At 30.7% G+C, this 22,745-nt stretch overlaps 1 long non-coding RNA gene across 1 annotated transcript; it reads right to left on the bottom strand.

The window, feature by feature from the left end:
* Nucleotides 1-534: 534 nt before the first annotated feature.
* Nucleotides 535-1,771, bottom strand: LOC146919570 (uncharacterized). The gene is made up of 3 exons (XR_015010675.1): nt 1,633-1,771; nt 1,341-1,463; nt 535-959 (listed from the first exon to the last, which is right to left on the bottom strand). It is a non-coding gene; the product is annotated as an uncharacterized LOC146919570 (long non-coding RNA).
* Nucleotides 1,772-22,745: the final 20,974 nt, after the last annotated feature.

Here is a 22,745-nt window from a genome sequence, read left to right as displayed (position 1 = left end):
TCTTTAGCTTGGATCGATTGTAATGTTTAACATGTGACATTCTTTGTTAGGGTTTGTACCCTTGTATTTTCCTTAATGCTATTTTTCTTATTAAAAAAAGTAAAATATATTAAGCTATTTATTTCGTGTTTGTGACAAATTTTATCTTCGAATATACCAACGAAGATAATGAATACACTAATACTTGATATTGATACTTAAAAGTATTTTTTTCTCTCGCTTATACATTTTTTTTTCATACTAGACTCCAACCCGTGCGATGCACGGGTCTTTTGAGTTTCATATGAAATTGGTTATATCATTACTTGTGGCTATCCTTGAATGCATAATACATACCATTTAGATAAAGACTACAATGATACTATTGAAGAAATCAAATCAAATCATTTTCAATATCATGAATGAAGTTACATTCATTTTAAACAATGAGTAAATAATTAATTATTGAACATTTTGAAATTCTTCTTTGTAAACTACATTTCATGTTTCATTTGTATCTTTACCTTCATCGTCTATTATCAATATCTTTAAGCATTTCCTTGAAGTAACTCTTGACATTGCAACATATAATATAATTAAGATAAATAATAGTCATCATAAATATTTATTTCCACAATAGAAAATTGATATGCTATTATTGGGCTTGCTATCATTCACAAAGTTTTTGCTTATTTAGAGTGGGTCATCACTCTTAAGCATAATCATGAATTTGAGACTGGTGGCTTGCAATGTTATAATTCTTTTGGAGACGATCCATGTTTAGAAGTGTCCCGCAAAGAACTCCTTGTATCCTAACTGAAACTGTGGTTTTTATCTTTTACCAATGTGTTTAAACCATAAGAACAAAATTAAACCGTAAGAACAAAATGTACTTCAGTAAGAGCATAGCTTGAGTAGGACCACAATGTGTGCCCTCAAAATCTTTCATCTAAATACGTTGTAACAGGATCATCTAAATCCTATCCAATACACATTCATTTGTCATATTAGTTAAAAATACCTATTATCATGCAAGTAAGATTTCTTAACAAAAAAAAAAATCATGTAGATAAGACTTTAAACACACAACCATAAAACTAATAGTATAAATTATACACTTTATCACATTTAAGGTTAGGATATAACCATCGAATGATGTCATGAATGAATTAGATGTTTTCATGAAGAAAAAAAAAGTTAGGTTGTAATTACCAAAGGATTCACTGAAAGAAACAGGAGAAAATTTCAAAGACACAATCACCAAATGTTATACAGTATAACATGCATAATTAATAGTAAATATAATTAAAAAAATTAAGGGAATTAAAAGAAAATAAATATAAGTAAGAAAAGAACCACACCTTTTAATAGGTAATTGAAAAAACCCATGACCAAGCATGTAGCAGACAAAACACATCGCAGAACAACTATTCTTCAACTTCGTACATATGATGAGGCTGCATCAAATTGTGTCTTTGGTGAGGCTGCATCAAATTTCAACATATGATCAAATATTCAGCACAAAAGAATGCAAAGAATTATACAATAGACTACAAACAACACCCAATGCAATTGTTTGTTGAAACATAATTAAAAAACTACAAAATTAAACCATAAGAACATAATGTACTTCAGTAACTACAGGTCACATACCTTGAGTATTTTATCTTCTTGAGCGCAAACATGGTAGGCAATAATGGGATTGTCGGCTAATAAAAAGATGTAAACTATAAAAGTCAAGTAAACCATGGGAAAAAAAAAATGAAATTGTAGCCACAAAATTGAGGTTCACAGTTTAAAAAAAATCCAGTTTTTTTGGTAGTGTGATTATTTTTTTTAGTAGTGTAAAACAAAAAAATGCAGTTTTAAATCAAATAAGAAATTTTCAGTTTAAAACCCAGTTACATGAATAAGAAATGGAAATCAAGGAATAAGAAATAAAAAAAAAAAAAATCAAACCTGTTCTGATCAGAGTTTACATGTACATGGTCTTGCTGCTCCTTCTGAAAGTAGTTTATGGACATGAATACTATTCAAAGTGGGGAATATAATTATTAAACCTACCAAAATATTCCTTTTTAAAAATAAAAAAAAAAAGCCTTAGCAATAGGTGTAACCGTTCCAATTAATTTATTATAGCCTTCAACATCTCCTTGCAATTCTCCCTGCATCGTGGGTTAGTCAACAACCAATTATTCTGTAACTCACCTGAAACATGAAAGGAAAACAAAAAGGAACCGAAACCATGCAATCGAGTTGCTAATAGTGGGGTTAGTGGACTTGTGAGTAGTTAATGCATAAATTTAGGCGGATTAGTGGCTTATACAAATGTATTAGTATTGATTGAAGCAACATTATATCAACAAAATTATTAGTGGCTTGGTGGCAAACATAATCTCAAGTGCATGCAATTGGGATTGGGTTCGATACTTGCAAAGGATTGTTTTTCATTTCATTAATTTATTTTATTTCATTAATTTTTTTCGTTTTTCATTTCATTAATTTTTTTTTCATTAATTTTTTTCAGAACTATAAATTAGGGTTAATCAGGAGGCGGGATTAGGGTTAATCAGAACTGTTTAACATTTATATATATAAAGATAAAGATGTGTGAAATGTTCGAATGACTCAATTATTTTAGAACGGATGTAGTAAAGAGTTCCCTTAAACACAGGGCCGGCCCAACATATCAAGAGACTTAAAACAAATTTTATAATGAGGCCTTTTGAAATAAATAAAAAAAATAACACAATTTCATTAATTTTTTTTTCATTAATTTTTTTCAGAACTATAAATTAGGGTTAATCAGGTGTTTAACATTTATATATATAAAGACAGAGATGTGTGAAATGTTCGAATGACTCAATTATTTTAGAACGGATGTAGTAAAGAGTTCCCTTAAACACAGGGCCGGCCCAACATATCAAGAGACTTAAAACAAATTTTATAATGAGGCCTTTTGAAATAAATAAAAAAAAATAACACAATGCTTATTAAAAGCATAATAAATCAAGTTATGTTGAATCCAAAATTTGAACTTATTAGGACCAAAAGGTTGAGGCCTTAAGATTGGCCAACTAAGCTAAATAAATATTGATTATTAATCTGTCATATTATATATTTATAGTTAAATTGACTTATTTTGAGGCTTTTTTTTTAACACAAAATCTTGCGGCCTAAAACCTTTGCTTGGGTGGCTTAACCCTTGGGTCGGTCCTGCTTAAACACTATTCAAAGACACAAATATTCCTCCAAAATGAAATATAAGCAAATAGCATCGTTAAAAAGTTGATGTAAATTTTTAACCATACACATTGACCTTTCAACTATCACTTTTGCTTATTTTTCATTCCGGAGAGTATAAAAAATTTAGGGTTAAATATGTTTTTGGTCCCCGTAAATATGTCAATTTTTCGTTTTAGTCCCTCTAAACAATTTCTTCAACTTTTGGTCTCTACAAAAATTTTCATCTTCATTTTTTGTCCCTCCTTTAAAGTAAACTCATATGTAGAATTCTTATTTTTTGAATAAAATTTTGCAGAAAAATTCATAATATTATGAGAATCTCTACTAAAAAAATTAGAATTTTTTAACGAAACATAAATTTAATATGAATTTTTATATTTTCTACGATTAAAAATTTCTATTTAATTTGTGTTTTGTTAAAAAATTCTAATTTTTTTTTTGGAATTTTTTTTACAATATTCTACACATTTATGCACAATTTCATTAAAAAAATACAAAAATTAACTTAAAAATAGGGACCAAAAGTAGTGATTGAAAATTTTATAGGGACTAAAAGTTGAAGGAAAATTTTATAGGGACTAAAACGAAAAGTGGGTATATTTATAGGGACCAAAAACATATTTAACCCAAAAATTTATGTTGAAAAATGATGTATTCATTTTAAAAATTAAATATTGTTGTTTCCATTGCAAAATGTCTATGCACAACTTGTTACCAAGACCCAAATAGTAACTCAATATTTTTTTTTACTCCATCTTTCAACGTTTTCTAGATGAACAATAGATGGAGAAATACCTGGAAACAAGGTTATTAATGAAGGAATCAGGATCAGCAGATTCGAAAGCTTTAAGGAAGATAGGCATGTTACCAAGGAAAGGCCAACCCATATCACCTGGTGGGAGAGGGTAATGTTGTAATTTTCCCAACCTGCTAACATAGTACCACTCATTCAATCTCCTAAGGAACCCAAACACAAATGCATATCCACCCAACAGAGCTGCTACTAGGATAAACCATTGTGAATCTAGGAACACCATTTTTGTGATTTTTTGTTGGTGTAATGTTTCCAATAAACTTCTTTGGTTGGAGATATTTTGGGACTCCTGGTCTGAAAAAGATTCATTTAGAGGCTAATTATATAACAAGTGCATGTTGAAACATTAATGCACTTTTGATGATATATGATCTTGTGCATTGTGATTTCTAATTAATGGAAAATGTTAACGAGTGACTTAACTTTTAAGGAAAAATGAATTCTACTTTGAATTTATTTCATAAAAAATAAATAAATTGTAACAACTTTTTTTTTTCTTTCAAGAATTTGTACAACTTTTTTGCCTCTAAAATTTGTTTAAGAGGCTTATATTTGTAAAATTGTATTACTATATACTCTTTCCGTCTCTATATATAAGTCCCTTTATATTTTTCACATTTCTTAAAAAAAATTGTTAATGCAATTAATGTGTCAATTTTGTGTTAATATTACCAAATTGTCTTTTGTTTATAATGTGTATTAAATTTGACTTTTCATATTTCAAAATAAGTTACTTTGTGAATGGGTTAAGGCCTACTAGTACAATATTTTTCGATTGAAGTTGCTGAGGGTGAGGAGACTGTGGTGGTTCACGCGAATCCATGAAATTGCGCTCAATGCAAAGCGGTGAAGAAAATAAAGTGATTGAAAAATGTATTTAATTCATCGTTTAAGTTATTTATAATATTATTTAGTGCATTTAATACTTGTCGAAATATATTTAATACTTAGGAGCTTTTAATTTAGATTTATTATATGTTTGACTAACTTCAACTCGGTTGAATAAGAATCATCGATTCCCTTTGCTGTCCATTTATTATTCATTCAGGGCGCTCGGCCGGTGCTCCTTTTTTAAACCAGAACAACTCTAGACGTTAGCGAAGAGAAGATAAGGGAAGACCACCTGAGCGAACCGAACGAGGAGGCTTGACAAAGGTAAAAAATTAGAAAGAAAATTTGCAACAACCTTTTTGCCTCAAATACACTCTCCGGTCACTATTATAAGCAAAAAACAATATTTTATATTCATTAAATGATGTATGTGGTCTATAATAAAGACAATATGCATCATATAATGAATTAATCTAAAATGTTGATTTTTGCTTATAATAATGACCGGAATGTGAGTTTCCTAAGAGAACTTAGAAATATGAGTTTTTTTTTTTTTGGTGTGGTTATGGTGCATAAGGAAATCCTTATGCACCGTGCATAAATCCCAGCCCATTAACCGGTAGCCCAACATAATTGCTTTCTACACCCCAAGTGAAAGCTAAATTCTAATAACAATTAATATCTCCTTACCATTTATTTTGTTTTTACGGAATTTAATTTGTTTTCATAATGTCCTAATTAATATTTGTCTATTTTCTCACATTAGTAGTGATCATTGGTCTGATTAGTAGCCTGAAGCATTTACGTGAATCACAGTTTAATTAATTTTTATTTTTTTTGACAATCGAAATTTCAGTTTAATTGTTCGCGTAAATGCTTAAAATCATTTTAATAAAACAAAGAAAAATGCTCCAGTTCAGAATTTTTTTACACTAACATGTAAAAAACTCAACATGTCTTAGATAAAATGAAAACATGTAATAAAAAATGAAAACATGAAATTATGTCAAAACCATTTTACTGTGGAAATGGTTTCTGTGAATTGTACTCCAAAACCATTGGATGTACTTAATGATTTCCAGCAGGTGAAAAAAAACTAAGGACCTAGAGTCATTGCCATCATTCAGTTTTGGACTAACACAATTGGAGGAGGGGGGAAGAAATGGTTTATGTGAGTTGTACTCCAAAACCATTTTACTGTGGAAATGGTTTCTGTGAGTTGTACTCCAAAACCATTTTGCTGTGGGAATGGTTTCCAGCAAGAACAACATGAACAATATTTTCCAGCAATTCATTTTTTGAGCTTTCACTACAAATCCATCAAACTCTTTTCCAGCAAACAATCATCAGATAAAAATTTCCAGCAACAATCCTTTTCTTTTGATTCCAAGAACAACACTATCTCCATCAATATGTTTTCCTTATCTCACAAATAACAACAACCTTTTCAAATCATCATCATCATCATCTAGAATAACAAAGCAAATCCGAACTCAAGCAATCACAACACAATCCGAACCGGATCTGTACAAAACAAAGCTGGTTCTAGATCTAGAAGAAGAAGAAAGGAAAGGTAAAACCGTGATCCATTTTTCTAGATCTAGAACAAACCGTTGAGTTTTCGAAAAATCTAAGGCCATATTCTTAACCAGCGCGAAAAAGGATGTCGGAAAGTGTCTTCAGTTTTCAAAAAAAGGAAGTTGAATTTTCCGACGCGGTGGCGCCGCCCTGTTGGGCCGGCCACCACCGCGCCGGCGTTTTAATGTTGATCGAAGAAGATAACCTTTGTTGCAGAGCTTCTCTCTCTAAAATAATTTAGAGAGAGAAACATTTTAACTTATGTTTCACTTATACCTCTTTCTTTATTCCTTGATTTGGTGTAGTTTGAGAGGAGAAGCCTAGGATTATTACACATGTACACTAGATCTGATGGTTGTGAATGATTTATGCAAGGTGCACAAGGATTTCCTTATGCACCATAACTTTTGCCTTTTTTTTAAAAAAAAGATAAAAAAAATTGTAAAATCTACAACAATTTTTTTACTCCAAAAGATTGTCTAAGGCTTAAAAACTTTTATTATTAAAAAAAGAATTAAGAACTTTTATATGATATGATGATCTAACATATACTATAAGATAAGAATTGGTTAAGTTGACTCAAATAAATGGAAAAAGTAAATTAAAAAATTAAATAATTTAGAAAGAGAAGTGGATGGTTGCTTGGAAGAAAATTAGGGAAGTTGGGCAAAAAAATTAAAAACAGGAAATAATTGAGAATGAGAAGTCCATGGTTGCTTATAGTTGGCAGAAAATTAGGGGCAATAGGGTGAAAATAGTAACCCTATTTTTAGATCCAAAAATTACCTAAGAAACTTGACAACTTTGTGTGTGTGTATAAAAGATAAAATTTGGTTAAGTTGACTCAAATAAATGGAAAAAAATTAAATAATTGAGGAAGATGAGTGAATGGTTAGTTATAGTGGGCATAAAATTAGGGAAGTTAGGTAGAAAATAAATAAAAAAAAGTAAATAATTGAGAAAGAGAAGTTGATGGTTGCCTTCAGAAGCTGTTTTTGTTCTTTGCTTTCAAACCATTAGAAAGAGAAGAGTTTTACTTTGTCAAAGGAGTTGTTTTAATGACATTTTCTCTTGCTGAAAGATAGACACAAGTCAGCCGAATCAAATGAAGAAAAGACCGAATTTTCATAGTAGCAACCCTAAGCTAACAAATTGGACGAAGTTATTAGATTCAATTCATCCATTGGACTCCTATTAACAAAAACCAATGTTTTTTTTTTTGAAAGAAACAAAAACCAATGTTATTGTCGTGCTCACGTATTCCGTGATCCATTTACCCCACAAAATAGTAAAATTCATTTTTCTCATAACCACTTCAAAATAATTCCAATCCACCAAATCATAAACTTTTTCACAATCAACTTTGAACAACAATAATTTCATCTTTAACATACGAGCCTCGTCTACCACCTCATTAGCACTAATGATTCCATCAAGATTTTGCCTCCGTTTAACAAAAGTCAAGTGTGATTCAGTAATGACGTTGCCTATTACCCTTTGAAGTCTATTGGCTAACACCTTAGCCAACACTTTGTACATGCACCCAATCACGAGATTGGTCGGAAGTCTAATAAGCCTTGTGGGCTCTCTACTTTAGGAATTGGAACTATAAAAGTGTAATTTAATATTTTTGCTAATATTCCATTTTTGTGAAATTTAGAAATGAACCTCATAAAATTGGACCTGATTTCTCGCAAAAAATCTTTGATGAAGCTGAAATTAATTGCATTGGGACCAAGACTTTTAAAGTAATAATAATGTTGCTCTTCTTTTTACTAGACATCATCCCATAGTGCATGTTTAACATCCTCTTCATTGAACGATCTAATAAGGTCGCCACTTTCTGGCCATTTGAGACACTTGAATGTCAAATCATCCAAACTAGTTTAATCAATAATATCTGCTTTAAAATGAATTGAAAAGTGATCATAGAACACCACTCTAACATTTAAAGTAATAATAATGTTGCTCTTCTTTTTACTAGACATCATCCCATGAAAGAAATTTATGTTAGAATCCCTTTTCTTAAGGCACTTGATTCTAAACTTTTTCCTCTGCACGTTACTATAAATGTTTGATTTTAGAAAACAAATTTTGCGCATGCTCACCCCCTTTAGTGTCCAACTCCAAAATTCGATCTTTCACTTCTTTCAACCTGCGATCCATATTCTCAGCATGAGTTTGATGCCAAATTTTCAAAATTCCTTTAATTAATTTAAGCATTTCTTTGAGAACATACCCACCCCAACCATTCACATCAAAATATTGTCATTTATCAACAACAAATTGTTTATAAACGGGAAATCAGCCCATCGTTTCAGCTTACGTTAAGGCTTCAGACCCCAATTATCGTCATCAACTGCTAACATCATATCACATAACAATGGACAGACAAACCTCGAACAAGAGCGACTTGGATTCAATTTCTCCATTGAGTGCACCACTTATTTGTCACCAAGAATCTATCGAGCCGACTTATAGATAGTCCATCACCACGATACCAGGTAAAACTTTGACATCTTAGAGGAATATTATACAAAGAATTATCCTCTATAAACAAATTGAAGTGATCAATATCATCTTGTTGAGATCCACCACTCCTAGTTTTCCTTTCCTCTTTGGACCAAATGGCATTAAAATCACCACAAAGACACAAATTAGCATTCATTTGCATATCTTACAACCCACTTAAGTTATTCCATAAGACATGCTTACACCCAGAATCATAAGGTGCATACACATTGATCAACGAAAAATCTTTACCATTTTTAATAAATCGACCATGCACAATGAGAGCGTGATCTGTAGACATGGAGAATATCTCTTCCATCTCAGAACAATCCCGCAACGTCAAACTACCCCATGAGGCTTCAATAGACGGGCTATAAGAATAACCAACGTAATTTGAACCCCAAATAGATGCACGCATGAACTCATCGATCACCTACAATTTCGTTTCCTGAATACATACCATCCACAACCTTTTCTCCCTAACAAGATTCATAACCTTACTTTTTTTAGGGATCATAATCTCCTTACTCTTATTGTTATTTAGAATATATATATATATATAAACTCAATTTGATTGATTAATTAGTGACTAACTGTTCTCCCATGTATGAATTGTACAACAATATTGTTTATTGACAAATATTTATCCGGTGTTTCTTATATTAAAACTTCCAAATGATATAATAATTAATAATTTATAATGATGAAAATGGTTTTAAAATATTACATTAAGATAAACAAAAAATCGGAGGCAATTTTTTTTTACAAAAGAAGCAAGTTTGGAAATGTGTAATTTTTTAAAAAAGTAGTTGCATGTCATAGTAGACGAAAAGAAGTAAACTAACACAATTTTAATCAAATCAAAAGACTAATATATACTTTTTTTTAGGGGATTTACATAAATTTCGAAATGTGAGATAAAATACCAAAACAGTGTTTAATCCATTATCTTTTCTTTTTGCACGTGTTTGGGTTGATGTGCTATTATTAGAAGGAAACTAAAAAGAAACTTCTATATTTAGGTTTGAATGCCAACAGAATTTAACAAATAATTAAAGATATGAGAAGAACCAGTGGGTCAGTGTAAGGATAGATCACTTTGTATTTTGGGTATCTATTTAAAACCAATTTTATTGGCCAACCTAATATTTTTAGTGGAACATCCTAACTTACGATAGCAAATACTGAAGAAAAGAAAAAAGAAAAACGAGATCGTGAAAAAGCAAATTCATGTAGTGCTTTCTTATTCATTCATTTGTCCACAAGTTGTTCATATTTTGTAGGGTTGGGAAGAGAAACCCCAAATTTAGATCACATGTGTTTTTTAATTTTTACATTCTATATCCATAGTGGTATTTTATTTTTTTTACTAAAGCATCGTGGTTTTTCTTAATCAGCAGCAATGTATGTATATTTGTTAAAAAAAACAATATACGTATTTCAAGTTATGAGCATAACTTGTTTGTCAAAAAAAAAAAAATTATGAGCATAACTTAGATAAGTGAGCAAAGGTTTGGGCCAAGGGAAAATTTATCTTTCAATATAAATAGGGAATGCAGTTTGACTTTGTCTAATATGTTATGCAGAAGTAAAATGATCTTACATCATACACAAATGTAGTATTTTTTTATTTAAATTACTATTGATATTTATTGATCCAATTATGGAAATTAAATTGTGCATAATATGAGGATTTATCTGGTTTGTGCACTATAGAATTGACCTCGTAGCTTTTGTCTAAGGATACATTTATTTGTTTGTTAATATTTTAAGCTTCAATCATATAAGTACTACAATCTAAGTTATTGATCAAAATGCACTTAAAATCTGAAGATTAACTCAGAATTTCAGTTAAGCCAAATTAAAATAAAAGATAACTAAACATATGGTTAAAAAATAATAATAAACATAATACACAATTAAAAATGTAAAGTGCAACACTATAAAAGTACGTTAAGATTAATTGATCACACAACACACTCCACCAACTCCCTTATTTTTCTTTTAGATTTAAAATGTGTTCTAGAGAGATCATATTGATGAACTTTATGAAATGTGAGACAATTTAAAAGAATATAAAGTACAAAATTAATGATATTAGTTGCTAATTAATATAGTAACATGCTAAATGGTAGAAATATAGTTTAATTGTAGTATATATAAAAAATTATTAAAAATGTGTGTGTGAGGGTGGGGGGTGACCTCTAGAGGCCATGTACTCTCCGCACCAATAATAAGAAGACAAATAATCAGTAAGATAATTCGAGATTTAAAAAACCCTAAAAGACCAATGAATAAATTTGCACAATCTCGATATATGACGACAAAAAAAAGGATAAGTCATAAATGATTGAATGTATTTTTGTCTCATTTAAGTTTATTTTATGGTCTGGCAAAGTGGCACAAGTCAAGACTTTATATAACTACGATTTAGTTGTATGTCATATAACTAAGAGAGATAGATACAACTAAGTTAGGACTTTATAAGTGATATTTGATGTTGTAAGCTAAAAGAACGACGTGGAATGAAATGAGCACAACAAAATATCGTAGATGAAAGTGTCGCCATTGAGAGAAAGAGTAGAGAGAGGCGGATCTGAGAGAGAGGGGACGGGAGGGTTTTGTAATCCTTAGTTTTTAACCCATGAAAAACTAAGGATTAAAATAACAGAAGAGAGTGAAACAAGATAAGAAATATGTTAAATTTATGTGGCGCACCAAACATGTTGAATCAGGATATCATACATTTGTCATATCTTGTCTCTATAAATGATAATTAAATTATATGAGTTTTTTCTGAGGTTTGTCAAGTTGGTAAAGATTTAACTCATACATAGCATCTTAAGGATGCAGCCCAAATCCAATTGTCGGAGACTCGAAGTAAGGATCTTATTGGCAAATAATATACAAATATCTTTGTCCGTACTCTCTAGCCCTAAAGAAAAAGAAAAAGTCACCTAATTGTTTTTTTTTTCATAGAAAAATATTAAAGGATTTGTTTGTGGACGACCTAACTCAAATGAAATCAGAAAATTCCTGCCTCTGTCTCTGCAATGGGTAGGAAAGTATGTGTTCACCATTAATATCCAACTATTGTTTTTATTAAAAAGGATATGATTGCCAAATCTTCATGTTTGCTGTTCAACCTGCAATAGACGTATACATCAAGAGGCAAGAGCAAGCATGCGCAGGTGGGTTTAGTGCACTTACTAATTAACTATAGAAATTGTACACATGGAAGAATATAGGATTGATCAAAGCTTCTCTAATAATGGACCCTACGAATCACAAACTAGGTGACCTCAAATCTAATATTTGTGGTCCATATATTAGCAAATTAAAAGTTTGCCATACACTTTTACCAAAGGTATAGAAGTGGGATTCAAATGTCTTCCATGCTTAGACTAAAACACCCTTCCTTCACCCTAAATTTTTTATCATCAAAAAAGTTTAGAAGTTAGATAATATGGTCTTAAAATTAAAATTCTCAAGACCTTAGTTTTTCAAGTTAATATTTTTATGTATAGAATTAACCGACTTAAAATGGCTAATGTTAGAAGAACAACTAGTGTAATAGAAGAATAATTGAAACATAAATGGAAAGACAATGAACACAATCTTTGTTTATGCGACTCAGTTAAGTGTGTCTATCTTTGCGATTACAGTGCAGTTGTAGCTTCATATATTACTTAAATTAATTGAGATTTGTTATGTTACAAAACACATACACACATAATACTACGTTTTAGATTACAACTTTTACCTCTAAATATACCATGAGGTTAATAACAGTCATCTAACGTTAAAACTCACATACAAAATCATAAAAAATAAAAAATTGTGGATTCAAATCCGTGTCTTATCATCATATCAAATGTAGCCATCTCATTTTACAATTGAGTTTTACTTACATGGCAATTAACATAAACTTTTTATTATAAGAAAAGTGATAAGTGAAATGAAATATTTTCCTCAAAAAAAAAATAAAGTGAAATGAAATATTGAAACAGCAAGCGTAAAAACAAAATACTTAACTTATTGTACAGATAATAAACACCAGAGCATGGACAACCAATGAATGTGAAGAAACGTGCGTGACAATCAGCATGGAGTAAAAGAATGGCTCATTGTCTCTTTCTCCCTTTCTTATTTTACGTCATCAACATTGGTTCCATGAAATGCATGTACTCTGATTGAAATTTGGTCACGACATTGATGTTTAGAAATTATTGATGGGTGGGATCTGACTAATAATTATAACATGGGTTTTAGAAGGGAGACAATATTAGGTCAAACGTGGCAGTAACATATGATAATATATATATAGCTGAAATTGATGCTAGAAAAACAAAATAAAGAGCTAGGGAATTTATTAGTAGTATTGTTTATGGTATTGCTGTTGATAAGTCATTTCATGGACGCAATAAGAGCAATTCCATTTCACTACAAACTGGAGTAATATTACTAACTCCTGCTAACCTCCTCCACGTTCGAACTTCAATTCAATAACCTTAAAAAGAAGGAATTGGATATTATAAGTAAACTATCATTGGTCAGGAAAAGAAGTAAATTTTCATCGTAGGAAATCATCACTTCAATTGATTCACGATAATTGCTATATCTAGTAGTAATTTAAAATAGAGGTCTATATTATCACGAACAAAAAAAAAACGAAAGGAGGTTTATAACCAATAAGGATTGGAATTATCAGAAGAGGTTATCCTGGCATAACGTAACAAACCAAAGTTTAAATTTCAGCTGAGGGAGATATCTATTAAGTATATGAGATAGCTCGAATTGGATTTCAAGTTGAGAGTATTTGGATTAGACGGTTTAAATCTTATTTAGGTATTGAGTTATGAAATATGTTGCGCTAGAAACAAAAAAAAAATGTTTTGAGGGAATTGATGTTGGTGTGGTTGCCACGGTTCAAAAGACAATAAGATAATAGTTAATTTTAAGAGTGTTCATACGATATTGTTAGATACACTAAGTGGAGGTCTAAATTTGCCCATATCCGATGTCCAGTACCCCTCTTTTAGTGTCTGTTATAAGCTTAATGTTGACACAACATATATCTGATAGAGGGGGGTAAATAGGGTATTGTTGTTGTGGTTAGAGATAATGAAGATGTTGTCATTCATGCTAGTTGCCGACAAGTTTTTTCTTTACCAGGTTCAGATATAGCAGAAGCTTTAGTCATGCAGAATGGTTTGAAATTAGCAAAAGACGTCTCTTTTCTGAATCTCATAGTAGAATCAGATGCTTCTAATGTAGTATTGGGATTGAATGTTCATCAGCAATCTTCCACCTATGTCACGTCTATTGAGTAGTGTATTGATTTTAGTCTTTGTTTTCATAGTTTAAATTTAGTACAATTTAGACCGAGACCAACCAAACTGCTCATTATTTAGCTAAACATGTTCTTCATAATTCGAATTACATAATGACTAAAGATTGCACCTTATATTTCTGCAATCTTGACTTTTGAGTTATTGTCAGACTTTCATTAGTAAAATTATTTTCTTCATCTTTTTTTGAAAACTCGATATCCGATCTAAGAACTGACTAATCTAAGGGTTGAATCTCATTGCCCACTTGCAGGACCTCATTTAAAGCTAAAGGTGAACTTTGTGAACTTAGCCTACCGAAATTATAAGGGTAAAAAAAAGGGTTAAATATGTTTTTGGTCCCTATAAATATACTAATTTTTCGTTTTAGTCCCTATAAAATTTTCAATCATTACTTTTGGTCCCTATTTTTAAGTTAATTATTGTATTTTTAAATGAAATTGTGCATAAATAATTGTATTTTTAAATGAAATTGTGCATAAATATGTAGAATATTATAAAATCTCTCTAAAAAAATTAGAAATTTTTAACAAAACATAAATTAAATATGAATTTTTAACCGCCAAAAATATAAAAATTAATATTTAATTCTTGTTTTGCTAAAAAAAATAAAAAAAATGAGAGATCCTTATAATATTTTAAATTTTTATGCAAAATCTTATTCAAAAATATGAATTTTACATATGAGTTTACTTTAAAAGAGATACTAAAAGTGAAGATGAAAAACTTTTGAAAACTAAAAGTTGAAGAATTTTTTTAAAGAAACTAAAACTAAAAGTTGAAATATTTACAGGACTAAAAACATATTTAACCCTAAAAAAAAAACAATACCATTAAAACGGTAAGGTAAGAAAGTGTTTAACCTTTGTGTCACCCACCCACCAATTTGCGTTGCACCCCAAACATTATATGAAGGGTCGTCGTACTCTTCTCAACTCTCTCTATCACACTTTTTTCATCTGCGACAAAAGGGGGATATTGAAACTCATTAGGTCGTGCTAATTAACAGTTGCATTCCATGAAACGAGCTTCTTAATTTTAAATTTGACTACTTGCACAATTATGCTTTCTGATTAGGACATAGCCAGTATAGTTCCCTGGAACCCAATGAATGCTAGATGTAGATTCAATGACCTATACATATTGATTTATATAACAAAATTAACCATCATATAAATGGCTGATATAACGTGATTAAGGTTGAATGTATAACGAAATCGTACATCAATAACAAGACAAAAAGAGGATCTAGAGAATCCAAATTAAAACTTGCCTTGGATAGGATTTTCCAGTTTTTCTTTTTCAAGTTTAACTAGATATTTTGGATTCGAATTGAGTTTTTACCAATGGAACAATTTTATATCTTTTGACCACTATAATGCATTAATGTGGTGGGTGAAATACTTTGCAAATGAAAAATCAAGCCTATATGTGATTAGGGTTAAATATGTAAATCGTTTCAAGAAAACGATCTTAGAGACCAAATTAATAATGATTACTCCCTCCGTCCCGGTATAATTGACCTACTTTGGTTTTTCACACAGATTAAGAAAAGTGTATAAATGAAAGGAAAAGTGGAATATATTGTATTGGGAATGATAAAAGTAGTATTATTTAGTGTTATATTGTATTGGGAATGATGAAAGTTGTATTGAAAATTGAAATGAGTCGGTTATTTTGGGACGCTTTTTTTTAGAAAATGGGTCAGTTATTCCGGGACGGAGGGAGTAGTAATTATATTGCAGGGTATTTGAAAACAATTACATGGATCAAATGTCAAATTCTCTATATTTGTAGGGAAGAATCGCACATTTAAGAGACTAAATTGTATTTCATGAATTGTGTTTTTTTTTATGAGCGTTGTGGTGATACATTTGATCTCCAAATCAATTATATAAGCTCATTAAAATTCATAAAGAAGACAAATTCATAAAGCCGATGTTTTAAAACTCGGACCAACAGGTATTGCCGGTTGAAATGGAAAACAAAGGGGTTCACTGGTTAGCCAGCTCATCGGACTGGGTATGCAAGTAAATTGGAGAAACTTAAGCGGTTCAATGGTCGAGCTGGTGAAACCCGCAGTGAATCAAGTTGGTTCAGATCTTTTAATAAATATCTTATAAAAAGATTGAAGACCCATTTTGATCTATGACAAAATGTATAGGGGTCAAATTAGTTCTCAACAAATAAAAAGACTATTTAGTCTTTAACAAAATTAAACTGAGACAATTTAGTCCCTGAATCAGTTTATATCATTGAACTATGATGTTTATTGTTAATTTGACTATGTGGCATTAACAATGTCAGTTAAGTGCCAACGTGAAATTAAAATAAAATCAATATATAACAAAAAAAAAAATTGAACTGTTTCACAATAAGAGAATGAATGGTCGTGTTTAACACTAAAAGAGAATGGATAATTTACCGTTTAATGCAGAAACAATGAATGGTTTGTGAAATTGAAAACCCTAAACACACGTCCTTCTGTTTTGGTTTCCTGCATGTCGTTTCATGCTTCCATTTTCTCCCACACCCTTCCATTTCCAGCGAGTATCAGTGATGACGACAGACAAAAAAAAGTATCAATTTAGTCTCTTAAAATTTAACAAACTACATTTTTCTATTTTCTCTCACACCCTTACATTTTTTAGTAAATTACACGTCCCTCCCTTAAGAGAAGCTTAAATTACACTCCCCTCCCCCCTTGAAAAGTAAAATTTATACTTCCTTCCCCATGAGATGTTTGAATTACAACCCCTTCCTAAATAATTAAGGGTCTTGTTAACGAGTGCCCCCGGGGCACTCTTTAAGCATCCCCAATTTAGCAATTATTCCTTTAAAAAGTCAATCATTACAATTTTCAATGCATTGATTACCCAACTTTTTATAAAAAACTTACTATTTAAAGTGTTTAAAGAGTGCCCGGGGGCACTCGTTAACATTTCCCAATAATTAAATATGCACTACACTTTAATTTTGATGATATATACTAATTTTGAACCACCGTTTAAGAAAAATAAATTTATTTCTTTATAATTTAAATTTCAATGATAATTAAATTTAAATATTTTGTTATTAATTTTAAAATTTAGAGTATATGATTCACTTTGAAATAACCATACTTTACCGGCTTTAGTAATTTTTCACATATTTTAGTTTTATTTGGGTGGTTTTATATTTTATAGTATGGATTAAAACTATATGTTAATGAAATTGTGAATAAGAAATAGCGATAAGTATGTATTCAAATTTTGATTATATTAAAATGGAACCACGATACTATTTTTCTTCGAATTGTTTTAGATTATTTTTTTGATAGATTATTAGAAACAAAAAAAAATTATTGGGGGAGTAAAGTGTATATTTTAACAAAAGAGGAGAGGATAATGTAATTTAAATTTCTCTCAGGGGAGAAGAGTGAAATGTTTTCTAATATGATTTGAATTAGAGAGGAGGGAAGTGTATATTTTACAATAAGAGATGAGTGAAGTGTAATAGAAACATCTTTGAGGAGAGAGGAGTGTAATTTACTCCACAATTTTTTTACCTTTTTTATGGACCAAATTGTCCCAATTTTTTTCCGTAGGGACTTAAAATGTTCCTTATTTTTGTAAACAATACATGTGAAAATCAATAAGATAACTGAACGATCACTAGGGGTGGGAACAGGCCAGGCCGTCCGACAGGGGCCTATGGCCTAGCCTATTTAAAGCCTAGCTCGGCCCAGCTCGTTTAATAAAAGGGCCAGGCTCAAGCTTTTTATAAAGCCTATTTACTTAAATAGGCTAGGCTAAGGCTTACAAAAAAAGCCTATTAAGCTCGTCGGGCCGGCCTATTAAGCTTTTAATATATAATATGCATTTCATTATTGATAATGTTGATGCTTTATTTTTATAAACTCAAGCTTTCATATGATTTGGCTATTTAGTAGCAGATATATTGGTGTGATTAGCCCTTCGTAAGTATTCGTTATTTAGTAGAAGTCATATTTGTGTGTTTTAGGCCTTCATAAGTTTTGGCCTATTTAGTGGTAGGCTTATAGATGTTCCTAGGCCTTAGTGTAAAATAGGCTTTTAAATAGGCTTTCAGGCTTCATCAGGCCTTTAAAAAGGCCAGGCCAGGCCTCGAAAATAAGCCTATGACGGGTAATAGGCCAGGCTCAGGCCTATAATTTTTGAAGTAGGCCAGGCTTAGGCCTTACAAAGCCCGGCTCGGCCTAGCTCATTTCCACCCCTAACGATCACATATGTCCAATTACGGTTTAAAAATGGGAAGAAAAAAAAAATTAGTTGGAGAAAATATGAATTTTGTAAGGGACTTAGAACTAATTTGACCCATGTATATTTTATCATGGATCAAAATGGGTTTTCACTCTTATAAAAAAAATGGGTTTTATAAAAATTACCAAACTTACCAAACTTTGACAAGAGAGAGTCGAACCTGGGAAAGATAACAAAATATGGTGTAACCTTATCACTTGGTTAGATTGCATGTGTGACAAAATTACGCACATACTATTTATATTTCCTCTAAAAAAATCTATATTTCATATTTTTAAAACGATTATTAAGAAACTCACGTCTTAGTATGTTAATTGTTATGTTAGTATTTTTTTTTCTGATTTGAACCTTGAACTTTTAACTCCTCAACTCCTTTAATCACTTAGCTCAAACCACTTACCCAACAATCTATCATCATATCTAATTTATCATCTATTTCATAAAATATATTTAATACATTTATTAATACATAATATAAAAGCTAAAATATGTCAAAGGTCCCTGCAAATATGCTTTGGTTGGATTTTGGTCCTTTGTAAAAAAATGTTGTTTTTCATCCTTACAAAATTTTTTGTTTTTTAAAAAAATCCTTGGGCCCATTGAAGCTGCAACGTGGCACTCTGATGCTGACGTGGTGCACACTGATTGTGCATAAGTGGTCATGTAGCATCTGATGTGGCATTCCTATTAATAAAAAATAAAAAATCAATTTAAAAAAATATGGAAATTAAGGTTAATGGGTCCAGGGACTTTTTAAAAAAACAAAAATTTGCAAAGACGAAAACCTGAATTTTTTTTTTTTACAAGATCAAAAGCCAAACGAGACATATTTGCGGGATCTTTGCCATATTTTAGCCTAATATAAATTAGAGTAGTGCTATTTGCAACTAACATAGCGAATGGATTGCGAATTGTTTTCCATTCTTAGTTTCCTTTTGGTGGAGAACATGGGCTCTTGGATAAAAACAAGAAAACCACTGCATTTCAAAGTAATAGCCAACAACACGGTCGGGAATTTTTCGCTTGATATTCTCTCGTGAGATGATGCAATTCCCTATAAATTATCTATCAGATTCCTAAAAAAAAGGCCTCTCATATTGTATCTGATAAAATATATTGTCCATCTTGTTTTTATTTTTATTTTTATGGAATCCATCTTGTTTTTTTACGATCAAATTTTAAACACCTCATGATGCTATATATTCCGGCTTGTTAATTACTTCCAGGCCCAAAGCAATGCCTAATCATTAATTGCAGTTTAAAGATAACGTGAGAGAATAGAAAATCAGAATCAGCATATAAAACAAATTTAATCTTATTAATATGTTGGATCAGTTTTGTTAAAGTAGCTAGCAAGAGCCTCACAAATACTAATCATGCAAGTTGGTAATATAAATGCTCAATTCAAAAGACAACTCGATTGTGAGCTTAGAGACGTTGAATTGAAAAGGTTAATTATATCTAGAGACTTAGTGTTCAATTGACATACTTTTGATCCAATCGAATATTTAGTGCTAAATATTGGATTTAGTGTTCAATATATGTATATAAAAATTTGAACACGTGATAAGAAATTATTTACTTTTAAACGTACGTTAATTAGGTTGGAATTCTTCTTCTTTTCTTTTCTTCTTAAGGGTAGGTTGGAATTCATATCTAAGTATTCATTACTCAAAACTAAGTAGGAATATGCATTACTCAAAATTAAGTAGGAAAAAAAAAGTCGTATATGGATTAGAGTTTTTGTTGTTAATACTTTGAGTTTTAGGAGGTGACTTGTAATTACTCAGAAGTTCGGTCAAAAGTAAATAAAGTCTAGTTATGAATTATTCAATAAAAAAATTAAACTCAAATTCTTTTAAACAATTTGTTATTTAATAGAATTTGTTAATCACTTCAGACTAATTGTTTAGTAATAGAATACTTACAATTGAAAAGTTTACTGGGTTAACCTTACTTATCTTACCATATAGTATATAGTACTCAAGCATTTTAGACGACATGGTTCCAGTCCAATTATCTCAGGTATAAAAATTCAATAAATATTACTTATCATTAATTAATACTTGATCAATGTTATTATTTATTTATAAAAGTTTAAATAAACAACTATGTAAATATTTGTGCAAAGAGGGGTGTTATGGATATTCTCTCTAACACGCACTCTCTTATTTGTGAAATCTACATGAGTATCATATTTTATAAACAGCGATGCTTTTTTTTTGACACAAAACAAACGACATTCATTCATTAAAATTGATAGAGTACATCGATGCAATACAAATTCGTTAAAAACAAAAAGGATGAATCTGTGAACAAACTCACAGCATCCATGTTAATAGCATAAAACGGCAAAGTACGTAAGCCTACAAATATGACTATATTAAAATCACCCGAATAGCCATGTCTCCGGATCTGCAACGTTGATGACGCCAAAGTTATTGGTTGGATCTGCACTGGATTGAAGCTGATCTAACAATCTGAATCGAACAAACAGCTGAACAAGAGGAAAAGACAAACAACGTCGCATAAAGACGACAAACAAAACAGTGTCGCACTAAGACGACGAAATCACAAAAGGAAAACCTAATTCAATGTGAAAATCACTTATTTAAATAGAAGGGAAGGAGAAAAACGATTTAGAGGGGTGATTTGGGGTCAAAAATTGACCCTAAACCACCCCCTCTTTGGTGGATGAAGGAGAAAAAATTGACCCTAAACGATTTAGAGGGAAGGAGAAGAAATTAGGGTTACACGACAGTGTGGTTCGCGGAAATTCACGAATTGTTGACAAAACCTACACGTAAAACTTAACCAATTGTAAGGCAAATTTAATCACCTTGATCCTCATAAAACTTAACCAATTTATTTTTCTTCATATTCCTTCATGCAATGATCTACTTCCCCTACGTAGAATACAAGATATAAATGAGAAGACCCATTCTCCAATCTTGAGCATTCTATTTTTTTTTTTTTTGAAGAAGAATCTTAAGCATTCTATTGAAACCATTGGTACCGTCTCTAAGTTCTTGAACACTGAAAATCTAAAGCAAGCACTTTCTCTCTGTACAAATCCTTCAACCTATGCTCTTTCTCTCTTAAGCATCCTATTAAAACCATTGGTACCATTTGAAGTTATGCTACTCCCTCCGGTCCTTATTATAAGAAAAAATTGACTTTTTAGGTTCATAGAATAATTAATGTATCTTATTGGAAATATAGACTAGATACATCACTTACACAATGAATCAAAAAAGTTAATTGTTTCTTATAATAAGGACCAGAGGGAGTATTTCTCTCTGAAGCTGAATTCTTCTTCTTCTTCCTTTCTTTAATTTTGCAATTCTGGAGCCGATATTAATTTTGTGATCATCATGTTTATGAGTTTTTTTAGTGAAGAAGAGAAAAGAGTAAGGTTGAAGAGATAAAATTGAAAAAGGTTGGAACAGAAAAGGGTGATAAGGGAGAGAGAGAAGAGTTTGATAGTGTTTCAACCGCACCGCTGTACCATTTGCCAACAGCCACCTCACGTCCGGACAATATCATGAAATTAATTTTCGTGACATCTAGCATTTTCCTTTTATAAATGAATCTCATATAAAGTGGTGAGATCTACATAGTTTTCATCCAATAAAAAAAGTAAGTATTAGAGAGTGTTAAAAAAAGAGCGTTCTTTCTTTCCAAAAAAAGAGAGTGTTCTAACATTTTTCTTTATGTTATGTTAATACTATTATTATTATTGCATAAACATGGCTCTGCTTTAATCACAGATTTGTACCCTCTCTGAATTTAGTTTTTCTAGTAGTGCACACAATGACGGAATATAATTAGACTCATGTGTAAAGTATTTTTAAACCGTAAATGTGCAGAGTTTGTTTAACAAATATAAATGTAGAGCTATTAAATACTTTTATTCATTATTTAAACAATCCAAATACTTTTATTTATTATTTTAATTTACTACTATTACATTATTGTATTATGCTCTATCTAAGAATTTTCTTTTTAGTTCTTTATCGTATATTTTTTTGACGTCAGTTCTTTATCGTATATGATAAGGCACACGTAAACAAATTTTTTATATTTAAATGGTTCAATTTTTCGCTTTAATTTGTTAATTTGTTAAAGTGGGTGTGCCAATTTGGAATGCATTAA

Source organism: Medicago sativa, chromosome 5 (assembly GCF_051527215.1).
Source record: "Medicago sativa cultivar Bolivia chromosome 5, Bolivia_mono, whole genome shotgun sequence".
NCBI lineage: Eukaryota > Viridiplantae > Streptophyta > Magnoliopsida > Fabales > Fabaceae > Medicago > Medicago sativa.
Note: the sequence above shows the minus strand (reverse complement) of the source record. Positions and strands in the feature narration are given on the sequence as shown.